The sequence below is a fragment of the Sapajus apella genome, unplaced genomic scaffold (genome assembly GCF_009761245.1).
Source record: "Sapajus apella isolate SASKATOON/1434 unplaced genomic scaffold, GSC_monkey_1.0 scaffold43, whole genome shotgun sequence".
In the NCBI taxonomy this organism is placed as follows: domain Eukaryota; kingdom Metazoa; phylum Chordata; class Mammalia; order Primates; family Cebidae; genus Sapajus; species Sapajus apella.
Window position 1 is genome coordinate 1,914,016 of NW_022436983.1, and position 25,066 is coordinate 1,939,081.

Genomic DNA, 25,066 nt, shown 5'->3' on the forward strand with positions numbered 1-25,066 from the left:
GCGCAGGGAGCCCGAGCCCGGGAACGCGGAGCCCTCGGCGCGGAGCTCCGGGCGGCCCCGACGGCGCTGGGAGGCGGGCAGGGCAGGCGCGGGGCGGCCCCGCGGGAAGGGGGGCGGGCGGTCCGCGAGGGGCTCCTGGGGCCGTCGGGCCGGGCAGCGGGCGCCGCCGTCGGGGTCGGAGCCGTCCGGCCTCGAGGGGATCCTGGCCGCCCCCGTCGCGGGCCGCGCTGACCCGGGCGGGTGGGGCGGCGGGGGTCGCGTCGCGAGGGGCCGGGACCCCGGACTCGCGCGGGGACGCCAGCGCCGCGCTCCGCCCGCACCCTCCGGCTGGGCCCCCGCCGTCCAGCGCGGCTCGGGCGCAGTTCCGGCGCAGTCCCCGCGCCGAGCGGCTCCGCGCCCCGCACCTGCCTCTGCCCGGCTCCGGGTGACGTCGCGCCCTCCGATTGGGCCGCGCGGCTGAGGGGGCGGGGCCAGGCCCGGTGAGCTCACCGCCGCGCCTCGCCATTGGTCCGGACGGCGCACTCGGGCAGTGGCGGGGAGACCGCGGTACCCGGAGCCCCGCGAGTCGTTCCAGCTGCGGGGAGTGGAGCTGAGCGGGCGCTGGGCCGGGCCGGGCCGGGCGGGGCCGGGCGGGGCGCCGGAGCCAGGGAGCGGCGGCTCGGCGCGAGCCTGAGCGAGCGGGAGCCGAGTTCAGCAGGTCCGGGTGAGTGCGCTGCGGCGCTGAACGAGGCGGCGGGCGCGTGCGGGCGAGGGCGGTGGCCGGCGGGGGCGCGCGCGGGGCCGGGGCGTGGGGGGCACGCGTGCTTACGGGCCGGGGGCGTGGTGCGCGGCCACGCGTGTTTCTGGCGCGAATGTGCGGGGCCAGGCCGGGAGAGCGTGCGCGGGCCGGCGTGTTTACGCGCGGCAGGGAGGGGCCGCAGGGCGCGCGCGCGCGTTTCTGGCGCGAGTGGGGAGTGTGGGGATGCGGGAGTGGCGTGCCCTGTGTGAGGGGCGTGTTTCTGGGGCGAGAGTGGGGAGTGAGTGTGAGGTGCGAGGGGCTGCAGGGAGGGGATGCGTTTGGGCGGCGAGTGGGTGAGAGCCACGCGTGTTCGTGCCGCAAGTGTGTCGACGCCCAAACGTGCGTGGGGCCCCGGGCCTGTGCCTGGAGTGGCCGAGGGCGTGATGGGCGCGCGTGTTTGTGCGAGGGGCGTGTGCGGTGGGTGAGAGCCACGCGTGTCCGGGTGCGCGCGCGGGCCGGATGCGCTTCTGGAGCGGTGCTTGGACGCGCACGCGTGTCTGTGCCGGAGCGAGGGCGGGGACGCGCGTGTCGGGCGCGCGCGGGCGAGGCTGGGGCGGTGTCGGGGCGCGCGGGTGCCCAGCCCTCGGCGGGTGTGTTCGGGGCGCTTGGTGCCTCCTCGCCCTGGGCTTTTGGGACCCAGCGCCGCCCCCATCCCGTGGCGGGGCCCGGCTGGTGCCCCGGGGCGGGCTGGTGTGGCAGGCACTGGGCGAGGTGGGGACACAGCCCTGCGGCGGGGTGCGGGACCGGGCAGCGGGGATTGCCTCTGCCTGCAGCCCATGGGAGGGGAGGGACGCTCGATTTATCCGTGCGCAGAGTGCAGTCCCGAAAGTGGACGGAAGGTCCGGGAGAACTTCTGAGAGCTTTGCTTCCCTGCAGACTGGCGACAGGAGAGCACTTTCCACGCGCAGATGGGCCAGGATAGACGCTTGGAGTGGCCTTTTCGCGTTTTTGGACCTCTCATGATTTGGTTTCTAGGTATTGCGCCTCGGTAGAGGCGGCGCTGATGGCATTCCGGTGTTTGAGACTTTTTCGATTTCTGTAGGTTACTGCAGACATCAAAAGCAAGGTATCAGAACAGATTTCTGAAGTGATCATATTCTTGCAGACTTATCTTCTTAAACAGTTGCCTCACCAGGGAAGGACGACAATTTAAAGTCCATTTTCTGTTTTGCCCACTTTTACTTGATACGATTTCTCTTGGCAGCCTGATGTATCTAATCCCGAAAGCCGACTCAGTTAACGTGAGAGGTGCCCTCAGATAACTACAGAAGTGCCTCATGTGTGTGTTTGGTTGTTTGAATGAATGCATTATATTTTTTCCACCAGTGAGGCCAAACCCTGACATTTTTAAATTGTGCTCCCAAGTTTTATCGATAAAATGTCTGGCTCTGCATACAAAGGAATCTTTTTCTCTTCCTGCTTTGAGAAACTGTTCAGTTTCCCTACAGAATCTGTGTCTTATCGAGAAACTATTGCCGGGAACCGGGTCAAGAGAAATGCATGATGCAGACGCACTTTTCCTGGTGTGTGTTTAGAAGAAGATAGTTATTATTCCAAGACCAGAATTAGACACTAGCAAATAAATTTATGTTTCTCTTTTTCTTTGTATTAGATTTAGAGAGTAATAATGTTTAATGTTCTAGAAAATAGCACTTACTTACAGGGTATGTATTTCATAAATAAATTTAAGCTAGTAGTGAAAACAAGCAGAGAATGGCTGTGTATTCCTGAGGGACCTTGACGAGGTCGTCCTGATTAATTTACAATCTGAACAACCCAAATGGAAATACAGTATTTCATGCAGTCGTTAATAACAGTTTTGTATTATTTAAGGCTTTGGCTTTGCTGATACCCTGGCGGATGCATTATTTCAGGTTTCTCTTCAGTCTTCTATTTAGGACTGAACTGAGCCTTCACGAAGAGCTGTCGCTGCTGCAGTATCTTCATGTGGGGCTGTTCTAGAAGCCAGTACGTGGATAACAGGTGGAACTGAGAATTATTGACTTCATTTGAGAAAGACCATGAAGTTAAATAATTGGTTGACGTGAAAGTTTTCCGAGTGAAAGGTGTGAGGTTCTTTTTGAAACAGGGCTTCACTCTGTTGCCCAGGCTGGAACACAGTGGCATAATCATGGCTAAGTGCAGTGCAGCCTCCACCTCCCAGGCTCAGGTGATCCTCCCACCTCAGCCTCCTGGATAGCTGGGACTACAGGTGCACACCACCATGCCCAGCTAATTTGTTGTATTTTTTGTGGAGATGGGGCTTCTCCATGTTGCCCAGGCTGGGCTCAAACTCATGAGCTCAAGTGATCCACCTTCCTCAGCCTCCCAAAGTGCTGAGATTACAGGGGTGATGGTGGGAGAATTCCAGATGTGATGTATTGAATTACATTAAAGACCATGTGTTAATATTAGTCACATTTAACATTTTGGAAGTGCTTTTTAGCCTGCTGGGTGACACCAGTGGATAGTGTTACATCATGTCACGGGGGCGTTGGCATTCATAGTCATAGAGACTGTCAGTTATAGTCTTACCCTCTTCTTGAATGAATTGGCCTGAAGTCAGATGACCATCTTTTCTTTGCTATTCTCTGATGTGACTACATTTGGGTTAACATGACCAACAAGAAGATGCCTTTGCCATCAGGGAATAATTACTCTTCACCCCACAAGCAGTATATGGTATGATGATAATACCTTGTGAATAGTGACTTTAAAAATAGGGCGGGATGCTGTGGCTCACACCTGTAATCCTAGCACTTTGGGAGGCGAAGGCGGAGGATCACTTGAGCCTAGGAGTTCAAGACTAGCCCGGGCAACTTGGAGAAACCCCATCTCTACAAAAAAATACAAAAATTAGCCAGGTGTGGCGGTACATGCCTATAGTCCCAGCTGCTAGGGAGGCTGAGGTGGGAGCCCAGTAGATGGAGGTTGCAGTGAGCTGTGATTGTGCCATTGCACTCCATCCTGAGCAACAGAGTGAGACCCCATCTCAGCAAAACAAAACACAAAATAGCCAGGCGTGGTGGCTTTCAACTCGAATCTCTGCACTTTGGGAGGCCAAGGCAGAAGGATCGCTTGAGCCCAGGAGTTCAAGGCTGCAGTGAACCGTGATCATGCCACTGCCCTTCAGCCTGGGCAACAAAGCAAGACCCTGATTCCAAAAAAAAAAAAAAAAAAAAAGAGTGTAGGAAGAGGAAGAGAATGCCACTATGATCTTGTTTAATGCTTCACTTCAGTAAAGTTCCTTTCTTATACTAACTGAAATTTTAGTTTAGAAAGTATCGTGATCCCTGTAATTTGCTTAATTTTATTTTGTCTTATACACGTTGAAAATAGAGCATAGTCTTAGACACAATGTGGACAGACTGGTCACCTCATCCTTGAAGCACCTTATAAATGTCAGTTGTTTAGCAAATTAAAACTAGTGACTATTACTTGGAATAAGGTAAAGTATAAGGAGTTTGACCAGGGTAAATGGTTCTGGGAGTTAAAGGGCTGATTGTAAACCTATATGATGTTTTTGTAATATGGGAAGTGATGGTAAGCCATGTAAGTAGATTTCCCCATTATATTAAACTCATATTTATCAGCTATTAAAATTAATCAGGCTCTCCGTGTTTTTCACCTTTCTTGCTTGACCTGACTTTCACCATCCCCTAACTCATATTTCCGTCTCCAGCCAGCCTCGCCCCATCCCCAGCCACATGGCAGGAGCCCCCATCACGCGCAGTCAGGCTGGTGTGCTGGTGTGCCTGCCCTCACCCACGCTCCATGTTCACTTCTATGTCTTTTTTCTCTGAGCCTCACTCAAGTCTTATCTCACTAATGAGCCTTTTTTCTCACCTCCCAGCTTAGATTAGCGGCTGCTTATGAGATGTGGAGGGGCGCAACCAAAGCTGTCTCTTCTACTATACCTAGCATAATACCCTCTGGGAACTGAAGTTTCATACATACCGTTAGTTGCAAAGAAATTATCCATTGTGATGCTACTCATTGGATAGGGTGAGGAGACTGTGTGTTTCTTCAAGCCCAAGACAAACCTGATCCTACTCTGTGCCTTCGATTCGGTTTCGCCTGCTGGTCATTTAGGCACAAACTCCAAATGATCTCCCATGCAGGCCAGTTCAAGGTCCCTGGTGGATGTGAGTTTTCACTTAAGTGGTGTTGAGGTAGCCCTAAAAATCTTGGACACTCTATCAGTGTAAAATAAGCCTGACACCTGAATCATTTTCCCAGACTTAGAAGATTGGCCAGAAGCCTGCTGTCTAGGGATGTGTGTAGATAACAGCTGTTTTCTTTCATATGATACAGCAGGATGGGCACGAGGTGTTTGTTTCGGCTCTATCATTCACTAAATGAGAAATGTTAGGTGTCAATTACTTTGTTTTTCTGGATCTCTTACCTGTTTTCCAAACCCATTAGTGATTCAGAAAATATGGTCGCCATCAGATTTTAAAATCAGAGTGCTTTGCACATAGAAAGGGTACATATTGATTTGGAAAGCTTTTTTTTGTTTCTGTATGGGGGCATGTGTGCTGCCTTCTATTTCTTTCTGTGGGCCACAGTTAAAAAAAAGTGGTAAGCCACTGGACTGGATAATTCATAATTCTCTTTCAATTCTGCTGTTCTGCTGTGATTCTCTTCTGTGGTTCACCTGAGGCCTGAAAGAGTTAAGATACCTCCATATGTATGAATTCAACAGATGGTCTCCAGCCAGGCCAGAGCTCATTGTATCTTTCCTTGTCTTACTGAATGTTTGGGCAGTCAACATTCAATTACTGTTTCAAATAAGCCAGACAGTTTATTGCTGCTGTCATTTATTACATGTTTTGTAGAGAAATTCTAATAACTTTTGTATACTAAGGTATATTTAATGATATTGAATAACAATTTTTTATTTGTAAATGGAAGCAGAACTTTTCTAATTATGACTTAGCAAAAGGATCTACACTTCAGTTAATAGATTGACTTTTTATATTACTTTGTTTTTTGAGACAGACTCTCTCTGTGTTGCCCAGACTGGAGTGCAGTGGCACCATCTTGGCTCACTGCAACCTCCGCCTCCCAGGTTCAAGCTATTCTGGTGCCTCACCCTTCCAAGTAGCTGGGATTGCAGGCATGCATCACCACACCCAGCTGATTTTTGTATATTTTGGTATAGATGGGGTTTCGCCTTTTTGGCCAGGCTGGTCTAGAACTCCTGGCCTCAGGTTATCCATCCACCTCAGCCTCTCAAAGTGCTGGGATTACAGGTGCGAGCCATGACACTGGCCAGTAGATTGACTTTCAACTCCTCTTCCAGCTGCAAGTGACAGAACTCCACCTCAGACTGGCTTACATAAAAAAGGGAATGTGGCTCACGTCTGCAATCCCTGCACTTTGAGACGCCAAGGCAGGAGGATCTCTTGAGGCTAGGAGTCTGAGACTAGCTTAGGTAACATAGCAAGACCTCATCTTTAAAAAAATTTAAAACAAATAGCTGGGCATGGTGGTACACATCTGTAGTTCCAGCTACTCGGGAGGCTGAGGCAGGGGGATTGCTTGAGCCCAGGAGGTTGAGGCTGCGGTGAGCCATCATTATACCACTGTACGCCAGCCTGGGTGATGGAGACCCTGTCTCAAAAAAAAAAAAAAAAAAAAGAACTTTATTGACCCTTATGAAGTGCAGAATTAGTGTTATCTTCAGGTAGAACTGGCTGTAGATGCTCGATGATGTTATTAGGCTTCCCCCACTGTCCCTACCCCGCTCTCCTCCTCTGTGTTAATTTTATTCTCAAGCAGGGAAGGGTCCCCAATATGGCAGCAAGATGGCCCACTCTGAGCTCCAGGCTTATCATCTGCCAAATTGGCAAATGTCTCCAGGAAGACAGCTCTTCTTTCTCTTTAGTTCCAGGAAATGTTCCATCTCTTATTACCCCATCTTGAGTCACGTGTCTAATCTCTTGAATAAGGGGAAATGGCTCATACACCCCTGGAGTCAAGCACTGGGCTCTGTGTCACGTAAACCGGGTGTAGTTCCTCAGTTCAGGCTCCTCTAACAAAGTACCCTGGATAGGTGGCCTGTAAACAACAGAAATGTCTCTCTCATAAAATCTGAGAAAGTCCAAGACCAGGGTGCCAGCATGTGAGGGCCACTTCAGGGTTGTAGACTGCTGACTTCTTGCTGTATCCTTATAAGGTAGAAAGAGGGCAAGTTGCTCTCTGGGGTCCCTTTAATAAGGGCACCTGTGTATAATCCCATTCATGAGGACTGTACTCTCAAGACCTAATCACCTTCCAGAGGCCCCACTTCTAATACTGTCACACTGGGAATTGGGGTTTCAACATAGGAATTTTGGGAAGACACAAACATTCAGTCCATTGGACTACCCAAGGAAGAGGCAAGGTGCCCTGATCAGGGAGGAAGGAAGGGATGCTAGTGGAGCCAACTGTGAAGGAACTGATACGTTATGATCCTCACACCTGATTGTGATGGTTCTAAAGAAAACACCATCCTGAAGCCACAGAAACCCACTCTAGGGCTTCCTTCCTTGCTTTTATTCTTATGGTCCCGATTTAAATGAGAGGGAGGAACCAGAACCTATCATCTTTTAGTGAATCTTTAAGTGGATATTGACTAACAATTTCCAGGACCGTTTCCAGAAAGTTTGGCTCAATTCCTTAGTATCATACACTGTGGTTTGGATCAATCAACCAAGAATTTATTTAAAAATCCTCTTTCCTAGTGAAGGAAACCATTTCAGTTTAGCCAGAACCAGTGGCCCTGGTTCACGTACGCGTGTGTGTGTGTGTGTGTGTGTGTGTGTGTGTGTGTGTGTGTAAGATGTTTTATCTAATAATGTAAAAAATAGGAAGTACTTAGCCTTAAACTGATGATTCTGAAAGCTTATAAGTCAGTTGAATAATATTTCCCAGAAAAACAGTGCAATAATTAGCAGGTAGGTTATAGTTCCTCAGTTCTGAGAACAGAAACCTTTTGGGACCCGCTATAGATATTCTGCATTTGCAGGAGAAAAATGATTAATGTGTGTGCACACGTATATAGATATTATAAAACATTGAACTACATGATCTATACAGTCTGTCACCATATACAAGTATATTGTAAAACAAGTGAAAGAGTGAACCTCACGCTTACATATTAAGTGATGCTGCCTAAATAAGAAAATACATTAAATAACTTTGGTAAATGGAAATGGTTTTGGTGAAGATTCTTAATTCACAAGATAGAACTCAAAGTGGTTCTCTGAAAATGCAATCTAGCTCTCTAATGTTTTAGAATAAAGTTGGATGAAGTAATACAAATTTATTGATAACGTAACTCCAACATTACTCATTATAATTAATATCTTTTTTTTTTTTTTTTGAGACGGGGTCTGACTCTTCGCCCAGGCTGGAGTGCAGTGGCACAATCTCAGCTCACTGCAAGCCCTGCTGCCCAGGCTCCAGCGATCCTTCCATCTCAGCCCCCTGAGTAGCTGGGACCACAGGTGCACATCACTATTCCTGGCTAAGTTTTGCATTTTTTGTAGAGAGAGGGTTTCATATGTTGCCCAAGTTGGCCTTGAACTCCTGAAGTCAAGCAGTCGACCTGCCTCACCTCCCAAAATGTTAGAATTACAGGCTTGAGCTACCACACCCAACCTAATCTTATATTTATTCCCAGATGGAACAAAGAGAGTGAGAGAAACCTTTCTGAGATACTTTGGATAATTAAAACAATGATGAGGAAATGTATTCGTCCATTTTCATACTGCTATGAAGAAATACCCAAGACTGGGTAATTTATAAAGAAAAAGAGGTTTAACAGACCTCGTTTCACATGGCTGGGGAGGTCTCACAATGATGGCAGAAAGCGAAGGAGGAGCAAAGGCATGTCTTACGTGGTGGCAGGCAAGAGGGTGTGTGCAGGGGAGCTCCCCTTTATTAAACCATCTGATCTTGTGACACTTACTATCATGAGAACAGCACGGGGAAAAAACCCACCCCCGTGATTCAGTTACGTCGCACTGGGTCCTGCCCACGATGGGGGGGATTATGGGAGCTACAATTCAAGATGAGATTTGGGGGAGGCACAGCCAAACCGGATTAGGAGAGTGTGGGTTAAAGAGGTGATTCTGTCTGTCAAAGATTGTCTGAAGTGGAATTGACTGACCGCACACAACGAGTGAGGGAGTCTCCTGAGATGGGAGAGAGGCGAGGGTAATGGGGAGACTTTGGGTCAAAAACCATTTCCCACAGTGGTCTCCGGGTGGCATGCATCATTCATCCATGAGTTTTATTGGAGTCTGCGCTAGGCTGGAGTGGCACCTGAGCCTGATGAGAAAAAGAGGAAGAGTGTGGACCAAGACCTTCCTAACTTGGAGACTGTATCAAAAAGGCATCCTCAGGGTTACTTTCCTTCCCAAACTGTCCTGTGGGAGCAGTAGTTTCAGGAAATGCTTATCAGAACCACCCCCCACCCCACAAAAAGGTTCACATACTTTTAGGAAACACACCTACCGTTGGCTATTATCAAATGATAGCGTGTGTTAGTGTATGAGATTCGGAAACGTCTTCCGTTGATGAAGTGTATGTGTGTGTTTGTGTTTCACCTAGTATTTCCAAAACATCTTAGATATGGCATTTTGTGTTTATGGTCTACAGATGCAACCTGGGAAAGGTCTCAGTAGACCGTCCTCACGGAATAGTTTTGAACCTGCGGCGTGGTTCTCTGAGCCCCCTGAAATTGAATGCAAGATCTTATACGTATGTATTTTTCTAGGAAAGGACTCACAGCCTTCATAATTGTCAAAGAGCCCATGAACAAAAAGCATAAGAATTCTTGTTAAGGTTCTTTTCTAACAAGGGAGCTTGAGTTGCTCTTAAATTTCTCTCACCTGTCTGTTTTCTGTCAGCGTAGAGGATATTGCTCAGTGAGCACCATAGTCACTCAGGGGTCCGTACTGAAGAGGCCAAGTTATGAACAGGGGCTGAGCGATCACTTGATATTGTGTTGATGGTTGAACAGATTTAAAACTTTGGCAGCTACTCTCTCTTTCCACCAAGAATTGTGGAAAGATACCTGTGCAGGACGCTGACTTTTAGCCAAACTCCTGATGCATTCATTCCTGAAAACAGAAGAAAATAGCATGTTACTTCATTGCAGTAAAGAGACTTTTTTTAAAATTGAAGGACCACTGACCTGCAGAAGAGAAGGTTGAGAGTGATTTAGTAACATGCAGCTTAGAACCAGCGAACTCTAGGAGGCTTTTCCTTCGAGAAATTTAAAACATCTGACTCATCTACCTTTAGAGTTAGAAATTGGCATGTATTCCTCTGAATGGTCTACCCTTAAGCCAATTCATCAGAGAGCTGTGAAGCTGGACCCCACTGGGCCTTTGCTGAATTGCTTTGATGAAATGGGGCTTTGGTGTCTTTAATGCCAAACCGTAATAAACAGTCACTTGAAACCTAGTAGTGCCTTTATCGCAAGGATGTTGAAATCTATTAAATCTGCTTTTCTAAACCCTTAGAAAGTGGAAAAAAAGAAGAAATAAAAAAGAAATCTATTAAATCACAGCATCCTTCCTTTTTTTTTTTTTTCTGAGACAGAGTCTTGCTTTGTCCCCCAGGCTCTGGCATTGGGCATGATCTCAGCTCACTGCAAGCCTCTGTCTCCTGGTTTCAGGTGGTTCTCCTGCCTCAGCCTCCGAGTAGCTGGGACTCCAGGTGCGTGTCACCACACCTGGCTAATTTTTTGTATTTTTAGCAGAGATAGAGTTTTGCTGTATTGGCCAGGTCAGTCTCGAACTCCTGACCTCAGGTAATCTGCCTACCTCAGCCTCCCAAAGTGCTGAGATTACAGGCGTGAGCCACCATGCTCGGCCCACAGCGTCCTTCTTATTGGGACCTATGGGAGAAATTCCTTTCAGATCTTAGTACCGAGGAAAGTCATGCTATCCAAAGCAACTAACATAGTGTGACCTTGAAACTCACTGCCCCCCTTTTTGCTTCGCTTGCTACGTTCAGCCCGATTTGGGACTTGTATTTCGCCGTGTTGGAGAGTTTAGTCTGTGTTTTCTATGTAACAGTTTTACTGGAGCTTGCTTTTATTCTTGTCTCTCAAGAGTTCTGATTTTTGTCTAATCTGTTATTAATCACAAGTATTTTTGTTAGCCACCTCAGGCAGGATTGTTACCAGTTAAGTGAGGGCAGGGAGGGAAATAAAGAGGTTCAAGGGGAATGAGCTGGGACAGGGAAGGAAAATCAGGAAAAGAGGGGAAGAGCAGAGAACAAGAGACTGAGGGGCACGTGGAGGTATTAGGGATTCCAGAGAGAGGCTTCCAGGAAATAGTGCCCAGTGCCACCAGAGTTGGTCATTAACCTTTTCTTCCTTTAACTGCTTCCTCAGCTGATGGGGGGGCTTCTGTAAGGCTCTCCAGATTGCACAGCCCCTGAAACTGGATGCAAGTTGCATCTCATAACCACACCCCCTTTTTTTTTTTTTTTAAGGCACTGTCTCTCTGGTCCAGGCTGGAATGCAGTGGCACAATCATGGCTCCCTACAGCCTTGAACTCCTGGGCTCAAGTGATCCTCCCACCCCAGCCTCCCAAAGCACTGGGATTACAGGTGTAAGCCACTGCGCCCAGCCACATCCCCCTTTCACAAAAATCACTCCTAAGTGTTTTGCTTTTCTACCTAATCCAAGGCATGTTTTAATGCTGGCCTCAGTGATTCATACATTTGTTCAGGCCCTACTGATTTGAAATTTGCAAGAATTGGAGGATGACCCTGGTCTATCGGTGGAGCGCTAAGGGATACATAGTACTTACTAAATTACCTCCTCCCAAACTCAGAGGAAGTGAGCACCGTGCCGGCATGGGAGAGCATCCCTTGATGTACTCTGACGTGACATACGGAGCCAAGACACAAAAGAATCCTCACAGGCATCGCGACGCTGCTGGAAAGAAGCTTAATGACTAAGAATTTTCCAAAACCCCGTGCTTCCCTTGGGGTGATCGTTTGTTTCTGAATAAAAGGTTTAAATGGTACATTGACTTTTTAAAAATATCATCTGTTTATCAGAAAGGTCTATGAGGAATTATAAAATTGTTTTGTTTTGCTTTGTTTTTGAGACAGGGTCTTACTCTGTTGCCTGGGCTGGAGTGCAGTCACATGATAGTCGCTCACTGCAGCCTCCATCTCCTGGGCTCACGTCATGCCCCCCATCTCAGCCTCTAGAGTAGCTGGGACTAAAGGCACATGCCACCATGCCCGGCTAATATTTTTATGTTTTGTTGAGATAGGGTCTTACCGTGTGGCCCAGGCTGGTCGTCAGCTCCTGAGTTCAAAGTGCTGGGATTACAGGCCTGAGACACTGCCCCAGCTCGTATTCTTAAATCATTTCATCCATTAGGACCTATTTTATTAGCTCCTAATGATAAAGATAAAATATTGGACAGACATTTTATCCAGAATACAGCTGTTTATTTTAAAATATATACGTTTCATTCTACTTATGTTAGGTTGGACTTATTTTTGGGAAGTTGGAAGGACTTATTTACCTATATGTTTTCCAGATTTTGTAGCACTATGAAAAGGATTATAATTAATAAGCTTGTGAGTTCTGGAACAGAAGTCTCTCTATAGAATCCAGTGTTTAGAAAAATACATATTTTTGGAACATTTTGGGCTTTAACTCTCACAAGTTAGCAAGACAGTTGGGACCATCTGTGCAGATGGTCCCCCTACAATTTGTTCTGAGAGCCAAGCCTTGCCAACAGCAGCCCTTTAAATAATGTATGGAGAATACACTCAACACAACTAGTGAAGATCCAGCCATCTCACCCCTGGGTATGTAGCCACAGGAAATGAAATTAGGATGTCGGAGAGAGATCTGAACTCCCGGGTTTATTGCAGCTCTGTTCACAATAGCCAGGTAACGGAAGGAGCCTGAGTGTCTATCCGTGGATGAATGTGTAAGGAAAGTGTGGTCTGTCTACAGTGGAGTGCTATTCAGCCTTAAAACAGAATGAAATCCTGCAATTGGCTACATCAGAGCTGAATACGGAGAGCATTATGTGAAGTGAAATAAGCCAGGCGCAGAAAGACAAATGCCACAGGATGTCACTCCTAGCTGGAGTCTAAAAAAGTTCATCTCACAGCAGTGGACAATAGAATAGTCATTATCAGAGGCTGCTGATGGACGCGTTGGGGAGTTGTTTGTCAGAGAATGTGTATTTACAGTTATAGACAGGAGGAATCAGTTCAAGAGATCTGTTGTACAGCCTGGTGACTCGAGTTCATCACAATATATTGTATTCCTGGACATTGCTAATAGAGTAGATGTTCAGTGCCCTCACCACAAAAATGATAGCTATGCTATTATTTCATTAACAAATGTACTACGTAGTACATTTGTACATAGTACCTTACTATGTAGTACATTTGTTAATTAGCTAGATTTAATCTTTCTACAACATACATGTACTTCAAGACATCAGGTTGTATGCAATTGATATATACAATTTATGTTCACGTAACAAATAAATTTGAGGTCAGACGTAGTGGCTCACACCTGTTATCTCAGCACTTTGGATGCTGAGGCAGGAGGATCACTTGAGCCCAGGAGTTTGAGATTAGCCAGGGCAACATGGTGAAACCCTACCTCTACCAGAAATACAAAAAATTAGCCAGGCGTGGTGGTGCATGTCTGTGGTCCTGGCTACTTAGGAGGCTAAGGCAGGAGGATTCGTTGAGCCCAGGAGGTAGAGGCTGTGGTGAGCCATGTTTGCACCACTGCCCTCCAGCCTGGCCAACAGAGCGAGACCCTATCTCAAAAAAACAAAGCAAAACTGATGTATTTGAGAGAATTAGCTAAAAGGTGGCTTTTAGTAACTTAGCTGGGAAAAAGCCCATCATAGAAACGACTCGTGAGAACAAATATCTGTTCCATGTATTTTTCTGTACCTTGTCCTTCTGGAAATTCACGTTGTATATTTCAGACAGTTGAAATTAAATCAATTTAGTCAATGAATATCAACAGAGAGTCTACGGCGTCCCTGGACTTCTGCGAGGCCTCGGGAATGTAGCAGTGACTGGGATGAACATAGGCACTGGCCTCGTTAAGCCAGCACAGTATTTCTGTACGTCCATGTCTATGAGACTGAGTTTCTGGAGATGAAGGCTCATGGCGTGTTGGTTTCTGTAGTCCCGGCAGCTGACAACTTGAGTTGTCTCGTTCACCCTTGTTCCCTACAGCCTTGGCGCGGTCCTAGCCAGCAGTGGGCGTTCCGTGAACATTTGTGGAATGAGTCTATTCTGGCCAGATTCTTCATAGTTCTTCCCTAAGGCTTTCAAGTGGTGTTTTGGTCATGCTGGGCGCCACAGAACACCCGCCAGTGCGTAATTAATGTGTCCATGCCGCCTGACAGTTCCTGTGTACTTTGTCATTTTTGTCTTCTCAGCTTCCCTTCCTAAGTGTTAGGACTTCCATTTTCCATTTTCTTTTATATAACCCATTTAAATCACACCTTCACGACCAGGTTAGATCATTCATTGTTCATCTCCAGATCTCATTACAGCATTTTTTTTTTTTTTTTTTGAGACAGGGTCTCGCTCTGTCACCCAGGCCATAGTGCAGTGATGCCGTCTCAGCTCATGGCAACTTCCACCTCCCAGGCTCAGACGATTCTCCTGCCTCAGCCTCCTGAGTAGCTGAGACTGCGGGCGCATGCTACCCTCCCTGGCTAATTTTTGTATTTTTAGCAGAGATGGGGTTTCCCCATGTTTCCCAAGCTGATCTCAAACTCCTGACCTTGGCCTCCCAAAATGCTGAGATTGCAGGCGTGAGCCACCGCGCCCAGACAGCAGTTTTTTTGTTTTTGTTTTTTTTTAAAGACCTCATTGGTCTTTATATGCTTTCTCCAGTCTTCTACATTCATTTCACTGCTCTTACTTTAGACTGTCTCAATTCTTGTTTATAATACTTCTGATTTTCACTGTGCACTGAAACTATTGAGGCAGTGTGCTCCCAACTTGTTTTCTGCAAAGTTAGCCAACTCTGAGATGTTTTCCTCTTTTGTAAACTCTTTAAAGGCAGGTCCAGAATCTGTGTTGGAGTTCCAAATCTCTTTTGTACTCAGGCTAATTAGCTGCAGCTTTGCTACTGTTGTCTTTAGTGGGATTTGTGACTTCACTGACAGCAGAGTTAGCTCCTGGGTGGTGCCGGAGGCTTTGCTGTGTTGTGGCTGCTGCATGTTCCTTGGAGAACAGGTTTGAGATTTTCACCCTCAGAACCCTCTAGCTCTAGCATTGAAAGATTCCAAATGAGAAATCATCGTCAAGTGCTTTGCTGCCCTCGTTACATTTTGTCTTCTAATTGCTGTTAGTCTGTTGTTTTGGCCGCTTCCTAGATGATTTTTCTTGACGAGCTCAAGACTCTGAATATGGGGGTAGTGTAAAACAAAGTCCAAGAAGAAGAAACGGGGAGCCAGAAGCACCGCAAATGAAGAGGCCCCAGCAGCACCGCTCATGGCCACTTCTAGTGTTTGGGTACACAGAGTCGGAGGTTTTTAAAAAGTGGCCTATGGCAGTTTTTTCTCCGGCTAAATTTAGCCATTGCTTTGGAAAATCAGAGTGGTACAGCTTGTGCCTTATCTCTACCCGGCCTTTACCCTTCCCTCTGCACTTGGACATCTTAAACGCCTTGCCAGGGAGGAGCCGCTTAATATACTCTTGTGGCCCCATTTATTCTGGGAGGGAATTAAGTGACTTCATTTTCCCTGTCTTTCTGAGATTCCTGAAAAATGCAGGAGACTTCCTCAGCAGCGCTCACAGCGCTGTACAGAAATAGTCCCGGCATGCCTCCTTTGCTTCCTCGGCTCTCCCTGCCAGGGCAGCCAAGGGCTGCAAGTGGAATGGGAGATGGATGGCAGCGGGGGAGCACATGTGCACTTGAGCTACAAATAACGTGTTTTAAAATAGCAGATGGTATTTGACGACTGCTTCTTCATTCATTTACCTGCCAAGGCAAAACTTTTTCTTCTCCTCTGGCAACAAGACCCGAGGTGGCGCAGCTCAGCAGTTGTGATAACAAGCTGTCATGTTTGCCAATATTATTCATTAGCTGATGTGCAGGCATTCAGGTTCATGGACACTTTCTGGGCTGTTCTAGAAAGTGCTTCTTTTGTTTAACCCAATTGAAACTTCATGTTTATACAACAGTTGAACGTGGCTGGCTTGTTAAACACTTTGGTAGCTAACAGAAGCCATTCCTTTCATGAAAGGGGGCTACCAGGCATTTGTATTCCAGATAGTCCATTTTTCTGGTGAAAAGGGGAAATATCTCAAAGTTAGCGGTTGGGTTGTTGTTTTTGTTTTTCGTTTGTTTGTTTCTTTTGTTTTTTGATGTGGAATCTCACTCTGTCACCCAGGCTGGAAGGCAGTGGTGTGATCTCGGCTCATTGCAACCTCCTTCTCCCGAGTTCAAGTGATTCTCCTGACAGCCTCCCAAGTGGCTGGGATTACAGGATTACCGCCACGCCCGTCTAATTTTTGTATTTTTAGTAGAGACAGGGCTTGCTACATTGGCCAGGATGGTCTCGAACTCCTGACCTCGAGTGATCCACCTGCCTCAGCCTCCCTAAGTGCTGGGATTACAGGCGTGAACCACCAGACTATATTTAGGGGTTCGTATTTTTCATGCGAAACTCAGTGGCTATGGAAAAGTGACATTACTGGGTATTTCCAGCTTGCGCCTGTGTAGAAGTCAGCTCATTCCCAGCTTCCAGAGGCTTCACCATAGCTGCGTGGTTTCCTCCCCTGAGCTGAGAGCAGACCAGCCGGGCAGACATACTTGCTTTCCACGTCAGCTCTGCCGAGCTCAGATCACTTTGACCATCCTCCCTTGCCCCTGGACAAGTGATAAAACTGCTCATTGGTTTATGAGCCACCTGGACTACACTGTGGGGGGCACGAAGGCTGCTCAGGGTTCTTGCCCCAGAATTTGGATGACCTCATCAATAAATAGGCTTCCAGGAGCTTAAATTAGAAAATAATCCTTTCCACACGCACTCATTCTCTGAATGGTGCTAGGGATACAAGACAAGGTCCCTGCTTTCAAAAAGCTCACAGTCTAGCCTCTAGCAGGAATGGCACATAGAAAAAGAACTATCCCTTCATTTGCTCAGGACTGTTAGGACCCAGGGCAAAACGTGGAAGGTTTACCAGACATTGCGGAAAGAACATTGGTCTGCAGTCCAGCCTGTGTTCAAATCTCTGCCCTGATACTTACAAGTGGTATGCTCCTGGGTGAGTAACACATTTTCTTAGCCTCAGCTTCCTCATCTGAAAATGAAGGGGAGAATCTTTCTTTCAGTCATTTTGAGGATTAGACTTAATCCATGTAGAGTGTCTGGCTTCCTGTAGATGTCCAGTAGCTGCTATTATTAATAATATTGGAATGATGTCTGGGCCACACTCTGAAGAGTTAAGCACTAGGGTCAGTTGGGGGGAAATAGGGGAGAGACGGTGGGGGGTGGGGAGTTGGGGAGAGATAGCAAGGGGAGAGATGCCAGATGTAGGTGACAGGGAGGAAGGCAGCAAATCACACTGCCACGTGTGTACCTATGCAACAATCTTGCATGTTCTTCACATGTACCCCAAAACCTAAAATGCAATAAAATAAATAAATGGGAAAAAAAAAAAAAGAAATTGAGCAGATAGATGAAGCAAAAGGTTGGCCTTGGCAGAGGCCCAGGGGGAAGTAAAGTTCCTGGTGGTGAACCAGGAATTTTGGAGAACATTGAGTTATGAGAGAACCCTAAAAATGTAGCCTGGGACAGTTGGTAAAGAACACTCCATTATGTGTCACAACAAAGAGTTTACATTTTGTTTTGTATGTTCAGGAGGAGGGATTTATTTTACTTTATTTTTTATTGAGATGGAGTCTCACTCTGTTGCCCAGGCTGGAGTGCAGTGGTGAGATCTCAGCTCACTGCAACCTTTGCCTCCCAGGTTCAAGCGATTCTTCCACCTCAACCTCCTGAATAGCTGGTGATTACAGACATGGACCACCATCCCAGCTAATTTTTTTGTATTTTTAGTAGAGATGGGGTTTCACCATGTTGGCCAGGCTGGTCTTGAACTCCCGACCTTAGGTGATCCACCCATCTTGGCCTCCCAAAGTGTTGGGATTAGAAGTGTGAGCCACCGTATCCAGCCAGAGGAAGGACTGAATTTTTTAAACTAAATTATCTGATAAAATATTAGGAACCACCTAATGGTGTATTGCTCAGTACAACCAGGCAAATTAATTAGGTTTGAAGATTGAAAGTGAGTTGTGCAAAATTGAGAGGAAGCATTAGGTGCAGCTGGGGCCTGAGAGCCTGGGGAATCTGGCTAGGAGTTGGTTTCCTGGCATAGACACTTTCTTACTCACAGCAGACGCCCAGACACTCGGGATTCTCCACTTTTACGGCCGCCAATCCCAGCCCTTCTAAACTTAGAACACACTGTGGGTGTCTGATTTCATGAAATCGTCTCTGTCTTTAAAACATTGCTCAGGAATTTTAAACATTTAAGTGAATATTAATATGGGACATTTTAAAGTGAGTCCCTTTGAAGGTTAGTAATTCCTGTCAGAAAGAGAAAAGGATGTCCCATGACTGTGCTGTGTGACACTTTGTGTAACAGCCCTGATGGAGAGGCTAGGATGAGGCAGACCCAGAAAAAAAAATGAAGGGGGGCAGGAATCTGAAGCCCCAAGTAACCATTCCTTGACCTTGGGCCACTTATTAGTTGGAAGAGTGTTTTCATCTTCTTCTCAATCTCTGTAATACTCAAAGCTATTCTGGGACTATGAGTCTATTTCTATTTATACTTACACTTTCTAATATTGTTGGAATCTAAGAATTGATGTATAAGAAGGTAAATGAATATACTACTATACTACACCCTATGCTTATACTTTTGAGATACAAGAATTAAACCTAAAAGTCTTCTTTTTTGAGTGTAACATATCAATAAAGTTTCTTTTCAGCATTTCATATATCGTTTTTTTATAGCTAGGTAACACAGTTACTTTCATCACCACTTAATCTGTTTTTTAAATGCTAGCTGGGCATGGTGGCTCCTGCCTGTAATTGTAGAACTTTGGAAGGCTGAGGCAGGAGGGTGGTTTGAGGTCAGGAGTTCAGGACCAGCCTGGGCAACATAGCAAGACCCCAGCTCTAACAAAAACCAATACTCTCAGAGGGCTCTAATAAACACAGCTGTGCTGTATTAGACAGAGAGACATCAGTAGGAACTCACATTTCCATTAGTGTGTATGCAGGTAGATACAGAAATAACTCTAGATAAGTGTACAGACGTGGATGGTTATATGTATGTGTACTTCCTAGCTCTGTGAGAAGGCCTGGGAGCAATGATATCTCAATAGCAGTGAACACCCCAGCACCCAGATCTTGGTTTCTAAATACCATTCTCCAGTTAAAAGAACCAAAACTCCACTCTTTAGGGAAATGAACAGTTCTCGGGCTGGCACAGGCAACATAAGAGGTGAATCTGGAGCATGTTGTAATGCCAGAAAGGAAGGAATTGCTAAAAGGAAGAAAAAAACGATGAGAGCACATCAGTGGGGCCCGAGGGTCAGCTGGAAAGAGTTCCTGATGGCCAAAGCTGGAACACTGGGAGCAGCAACATAAATAATAGTATCAGGTTGTGACCCAGAGTTTAAAATAAATGTGCAGGAGTCCGTGCTGATATCAGTAAGTGATTGACTAAATAAATAAGGGCAAATCTTCCTTACAAGAGAACTCCAAATAATCTATGTAGATACTCCCCCATCTGCAAGGTGGAACTTAGTTACCCTCTTGTTGTTGGGACCAGACTTAGTGACTTAGTTCCACGAATGGAAAGAGAAAAATTGTAACTTTACAGTAGAGAAGTGTAGCAGACTTGCCTTTACCAAATGGTGGAGGCTGCCTTCACCAGGACTCACGAGGGACGCTCTGATAATGGAGGTGATGAGCAGGGCGCCTCACCTCTGATACTCTTTCTAAAACCCGGAACCCAGTCTAAGGATTAGAAAACATCAGGCAAACCTAAATTGAGGGATGCCTACAAAATACCTGACCGGTATTCTTTAAAACTGTTCAATTTTTTTTTTTTTTTTTTTCCGATGCAGTCTCACTCTGTGGCCCAGGCTGGAGTGCAGTGGCACAATCTCCACTCACTGTAAACTCTGCCTCCCAGGCTCAAGCAATTCTCCTGCCTCAGCCTCCTGAGTAGCTAGGATTACTGGCACGGGACACCATGCCTGGCTAATTTTTGTATTTTTAGTAGAGACAGGATTTCACCATGTTGGTCGGGCTAGTCTTGAACTCCTGACCTCGTGATCCACCTGCTTCGGCCTTCCGAAGTGCTGGGATTACAGGCGTGAGCCACTGCACCCGGCCCGGGGCCGCAGTTCTTGAAATGTGGCCCTAGACCAGAAGCATCAGCACCACTTGGGAACTTGTTAGCAATGCAAATTGAGTCTCACTCAAACCCACTGGATCAAAAACTCTGGGAATATGACCCAGCAGTCTGTTTTAAGAAGCCCTCCTAAAATTTGAGAACCATTGGTCTAGAGGAATGGTCACTGGGATGAGCAGAAGCCCCCATCCAGGGCAGCACACAGCCTCCAGCAGGGAACAGGCGGGTGGGTCACATACGGAGACTACCACTGGAAGGGAAGCTGAGACTCATACCCGCACCAGAAGTAAGACATTATTCAGACCCCATTTTGCCTGAGTCTTTAGATCCAGGAGTTATGGGACTTACCCAAGGGGGTTAAGAGTTGGGGAACCTCAGCCCAGTTGCCACTTTATTTTGTATCTTTTGATACAGCCAATTTGGTACTTTCTTGTCTGTCAAAGGATTTTTTTTTTTTCTTGCGTTCACCTTTTCCTATTTTGCCGTCCTTTTCTACACCCTCAGAAAGTTTATAGTTTCTCTGGGAAGGATATGGCTGATAGCTCAGTGCAATTCTGGGTCTAAGATTCACTTACACGCCCCCCAGGATATAAACTATATATATGTATAGCCTTCTATGTGGCCACAAATGTTCTCTCATTTTTCCCACTTGAAGGTAGGGTATCATTGCAACTAACTTTTGTAAAGTTTGCATTGATACTTAGAAGGCTCTAACTAGATGGCTCCTTATACTGTTTTTTACCAAAGCATATTTGTAGAAATATTATGTAAGTTTTTATTTTCTTGGATGAAATGCTTAGGATGGTCACCGTCTGTCTCTGGATTATGCGTTTGTCATCCTCATGTCTTCAACAGGAGGCCAACCTGGGCCACCAGAAGCAGACCTCTGCGCACCTCTCTTTTCTGTACCCTTGCCCAGAGTTCACTCACTGCAACAAATACAGAGCATCTTTTCTGTGACGAAGCAGGAACTTGTTCTTTTGGTGCGTCGGATATAGCCTAATATTTCTGGATAAGAACTAAAAATCTCAGCACTGCCAGACAGGAATCAGAGCTAGAGCAACTGGCTTTCTTTGTGGGGACCTCTGGAGCCTCCTCTGGCCCTGAGCCACCTCTGAGCCTCATGTGCCCATGGAAACTTGCACTCGGAACTTTCTTTCTGTGCAGAATTTTTCTCCTGATGGAGCAGAGTAGTTCAGCTGCTTCACTCAGACTATCCCAAGGACATCCACTTGGAAGCCCCCAAAGCTGACCCTGTTTTTGTTTGAAGCATCATGAGTGGTGAGAACCAGGGCCAAACTCATCAGCCCCCTAAATCTGCGCATATTCCTACCCCCCTTCTCCGCCTTGTATTAGTTTAAAACTCCGGGTTTGTTCGGGCTTCGGAAATTACTTGTTGGTCCACAAAAGAGGGCAAGCATGTTTTCCCTGCTGTTTTAGGTACCCCCAAGTGCCTGGTACACAGTAGGTGCTCCAGTGAATATTTGTGCATGAATAAGTGAATCTTTCAAGTGTACTTTCTTACTCTAATGTATTCAGAAATTCTTTTTTGCTTCTAAGTAATTGTTTTCCTTGTAGCCCGTAATCACAGGCAGCATACAGTTAAAGCAATGCATAGCTCTCAATTTGCCAGATGTTTCACGATGTGTTAGTTATCCTGATAAAGCTATAAAAGCAAAACAAGTACGAAGGTGTGGCTTTTGGCTTGCTAGTCTGGAGATGTAAGGACCATTATTTTATCCATCTAACCGAGTAAGCCATACAACCCCTTTATCCACCTAACCAAGTAAGCCTTAAAACTCCAAGAGCGTGCCCCGGCACCGTGCAGAGGAAAGGACATGTGATTAGAAAGTCTCTTGGAACTTGGGTGGCACAGGGCAACAGACCTTCACTCCCTGGGATGCCAGCTCAATCAGTTGCATTTGAGGTTGGTTTCTTACCTTAATTATCACTCACTTCCCCTTTGGAATGGAGAGGCTCAGCGATGCTGTTATGCATGAGATGGTTTTGTGAAGAGGCACATAATTGCTTCTGAGTATTTTCATGAAGTGCTTCTCAGAGCAGCTTAATATCTTGCACTTACAGCATAGCAACAAGGAATGCAGCCGGGGAACAAAAACTGGTGACCTCTGTGGCACACACACAGTCACTGTGACTGTTGGAGGGGTTGACCAGGCGATGCTGTGGGCAGGGCCTGACTCAGTGATGTCAGGGAAGGTCTGTTTCTGCAGTGTCTGTGCTTGGCGGGGGGATGGGCAGGGGACAGCTGATGCAGGGACAGCACTGCAGCACACTGCAGCACAGCGCCGCCTCCATGAGCAGCAGACGGGCTTGCTCCAGGCTGACCACAGCTCGCAGAGGGCCTTTGGTGCTTTTCTGCCCCTTTGTCTGCCACGGGATGTTCATCTTGGCCACTTGGTTCCAGAGGGTTCCAGAGTGTCCTGGAACAAGTGAAATGGATAGTGGAAACTCATTTAACAGATGCAAGATTTGTAGACTTGCAGAAGAAATCATAGATCTGTGCCTGTGGAGGTTTAAAATTCAGTCACACCATTTCAGTGGGATGCATGAGGATCTCTGAGTAGTTTCCAAAAAAAACGGTTGTCTGGCTTAGCAGCATTAGGAACAAGCAGGGGAGTTTATCGTATCCCGCAGAGGGTAACTGCCATGCTGCTTTGAACTGGACTCTGAAGAGTAAACTTCTTAGGCTTCAGATGGAAGAGACCTGTGATCTGCAAGATTTCAGGTTTCTAACGGAGAGGCATGGCATCTGGAGTCAGGACACCAGCGCCACCTCTGTAGTCATCTGGCGGTTTCCACTGGTGGTTACAGGATGAGAATGGCCATGTAGAGGTTACCCCACACAGCGTGTATTCACAGATACTTCCCTGCTGGCAGTTGCTACTGAGTGAGACACTTCTCAGCAGGATCCTCTAAGTTTCCCTGTGTCTTTGCATCCGCAGGTGTGCAATTGGAAGAAAGACGTTATTTTTCATTTTAAAAAGAGGAAATATCTTTCTTGCATTGTTGTTCCTGGAAGAAGCTTATTAGAAAATAATATCAGGATTTTTTTTCTTTTTTTTTTGAGACAGAGTCTTGCTCTATTACCCAGGCTGGAGTGCAGTGGCACCATCTCAGCTGAATGTAACCTCTGCCTCCTGAGTCCAAGAGATTCTCCTGCATCAGCCTCCCAAGTAGCTTGGGACTACAGGCACGCACCACCACACCCGGCTAATTTTTTTTTTAATTTTTAGTAGAGGTGGGGTTTCACCTATTGGCCAGGCTGGTCTTGAACTCCTGACCTCAAGTGATCTGTCTTGGCCTCCCAACGTGCTGGGATTACAGGTGTGAGCCACCGTGCCCGGCCAGAAAATAATACCAAGATTCTTAAAAACCAGTCTTCCTCTTGCTTTTGTGTTTTAGTAAAGTAAAATCAGTTTGTTCCGAAGTGAGGATTGAACTGTTGACTGGGTATTGACTGTCTTCTGAGTAGAGCTAAGCTTCCTGGAACGTGAGAATATTGTCTCCCTCCGGTAAGACTGCCTCATGCCTGTGCATCTTATCTTCCCATCACTGTTCCTTCTTCTTGGCATATCTGGTTACACTCCCAGCCCTGGGACCAGACCAGGTGGGTTATCTCCGTGTGCCTGAATTTTCTCGTAACAACACCTACCTCACGTGATGGTGGTGAAGTGTAAATGAGTTCATGTCTGCAGGGTGATGCAGTGGTGAGCGGCGCGCAGGAAGCATTCTGTGAGTGCTAGCTCTGCCTGTTGTTTTCTTTCGCATGGAACCATCCTTCGCTTTGCTCACTAGTCTTGGAATTTATAGTCAGGATGGTAAGGAGTGCTGATAAAATATTTCTTTTCCAGATTATCCCTTTGCATAATTCAGATGACTGTATTTTGAAAATAGTTACATTCTCAACAGTTGGAGTAGAAATATGTGGTCACAGCTGTTCAGTCAGTTTCTACAGACTTTGACTTCATTTGTCTAAAGATGATGGGGATGGCAAGCACACTAACCTAGGATTCATCAAGTTCTGAGCACTTAGATACATTAACAGCCCTCTGAGGTGGGTACAACACCATGTTGCTACAACGGGTACAACTGCTGTTCCCATTTAGGGGGTGAGGAGACTGAGGCATCAAAGGTTTTGTTCTAAGTTCAGAGCTACACAGCTGTTAATTATACGGCAGAGCCAGGGCTTTGCACAGCTGTTCACTGTCCGGCTTCTGCACACCTACAGCTCCATCGTCTCCTGCTCTCCCTCCCTCTGTGCTCCAGCCATGTGGTCTTCTGCTTGCTGAATGCGACGCCTCAGGGCCTTTGCATGTGCTATTACCAGGCCCCAGTTCTTGGCATGTCTGGCTCCTTCTTATCATTCTGGTCAAACTCAAGTGTCACCTTTCCTGATTTGTCTAAATTCTGTCCCCACTCCATCCCTCCTTATCACATTATCCTGCCTTCTTCACTTACCAGGGTCTGGCTGTGCTGGAGCTGGGAGAGACCTCCCCTGTTTGCTGTTGAATATCTGTCACAGTGTTCCTTAAAATTTGTGAAGTGTGGCCAGGCACAGGGTCTCAGGCCTGTAATCCCAGCAGTTTGGGAGGCCGAGGCGGGCAGATCACTTGAGGTCAGGAGTTCAAGACCAGTCTGGCCAACATGGTGAAACCCCATCTCTACTAAAAATACAAAACAAATTAGCTGGCCATGGTGGCACGTGCCTGTAGCCCTAGCTACTCAGGAGGCTGAGCCAGGATCATCACTTGAACCCAGGAGGTGGAGGTTGCAGTGAGCCAAGATCATGCCACTGCATTCCAGCC

The 25,066-nt window shown here is 46.8% G+C and overlaps 1 protein-coding gene and 1 long non-coding RNA gene across 33 annotated transcripts in view; one reads left to right on the forward strand and one right to left on the reverse strand.

Annotated features, from left to right (window-relative positions):
• Nucleotides 1–25,066, forward strand: part of CAMTA1 (calmodulin binding transcription activator 1) — a 954,794-nt gene that overhangs the window by 892,062 nt on the left and 37,666 nt on the right. For 5 of the 32 annotated variants that reach the window (XM_032301122.1, XM_032301130.1, XM_032301132.1 and 2 more), the window contains exon 1: nt 534–703. The exons of 23 other annotated variants lie outside the window; for them this stretch is intronic. The gene's annotated coding sequence lies outside the window, so the exon portion shown is untranslated. Of the gene's footprint in view, nt 1–533; nt 704–15,821; nt 15,852–16,606; nt 16,611–25,066 lie in introns of those variants that run through there. 4 more of the 32 variants (XM_032301124.1, XM_032301126.1, XM_032301128.1 and 1 more) reach the window with 2 other exon arrangements.
• LOC116566578 lies at nt 8,607–23,855 on the reverse strand. Its single transcript, XR_004275918.1, has 3 exons — nt 23,844–23,855; nt 21,758–21,760; nt 8,607–8,734 (listed from the first exon to the last, which is right to left on the reverse strand). It is a non-coding gene; the product is annotated as an uncharacterized LOC116566578 (long non-coding RNA).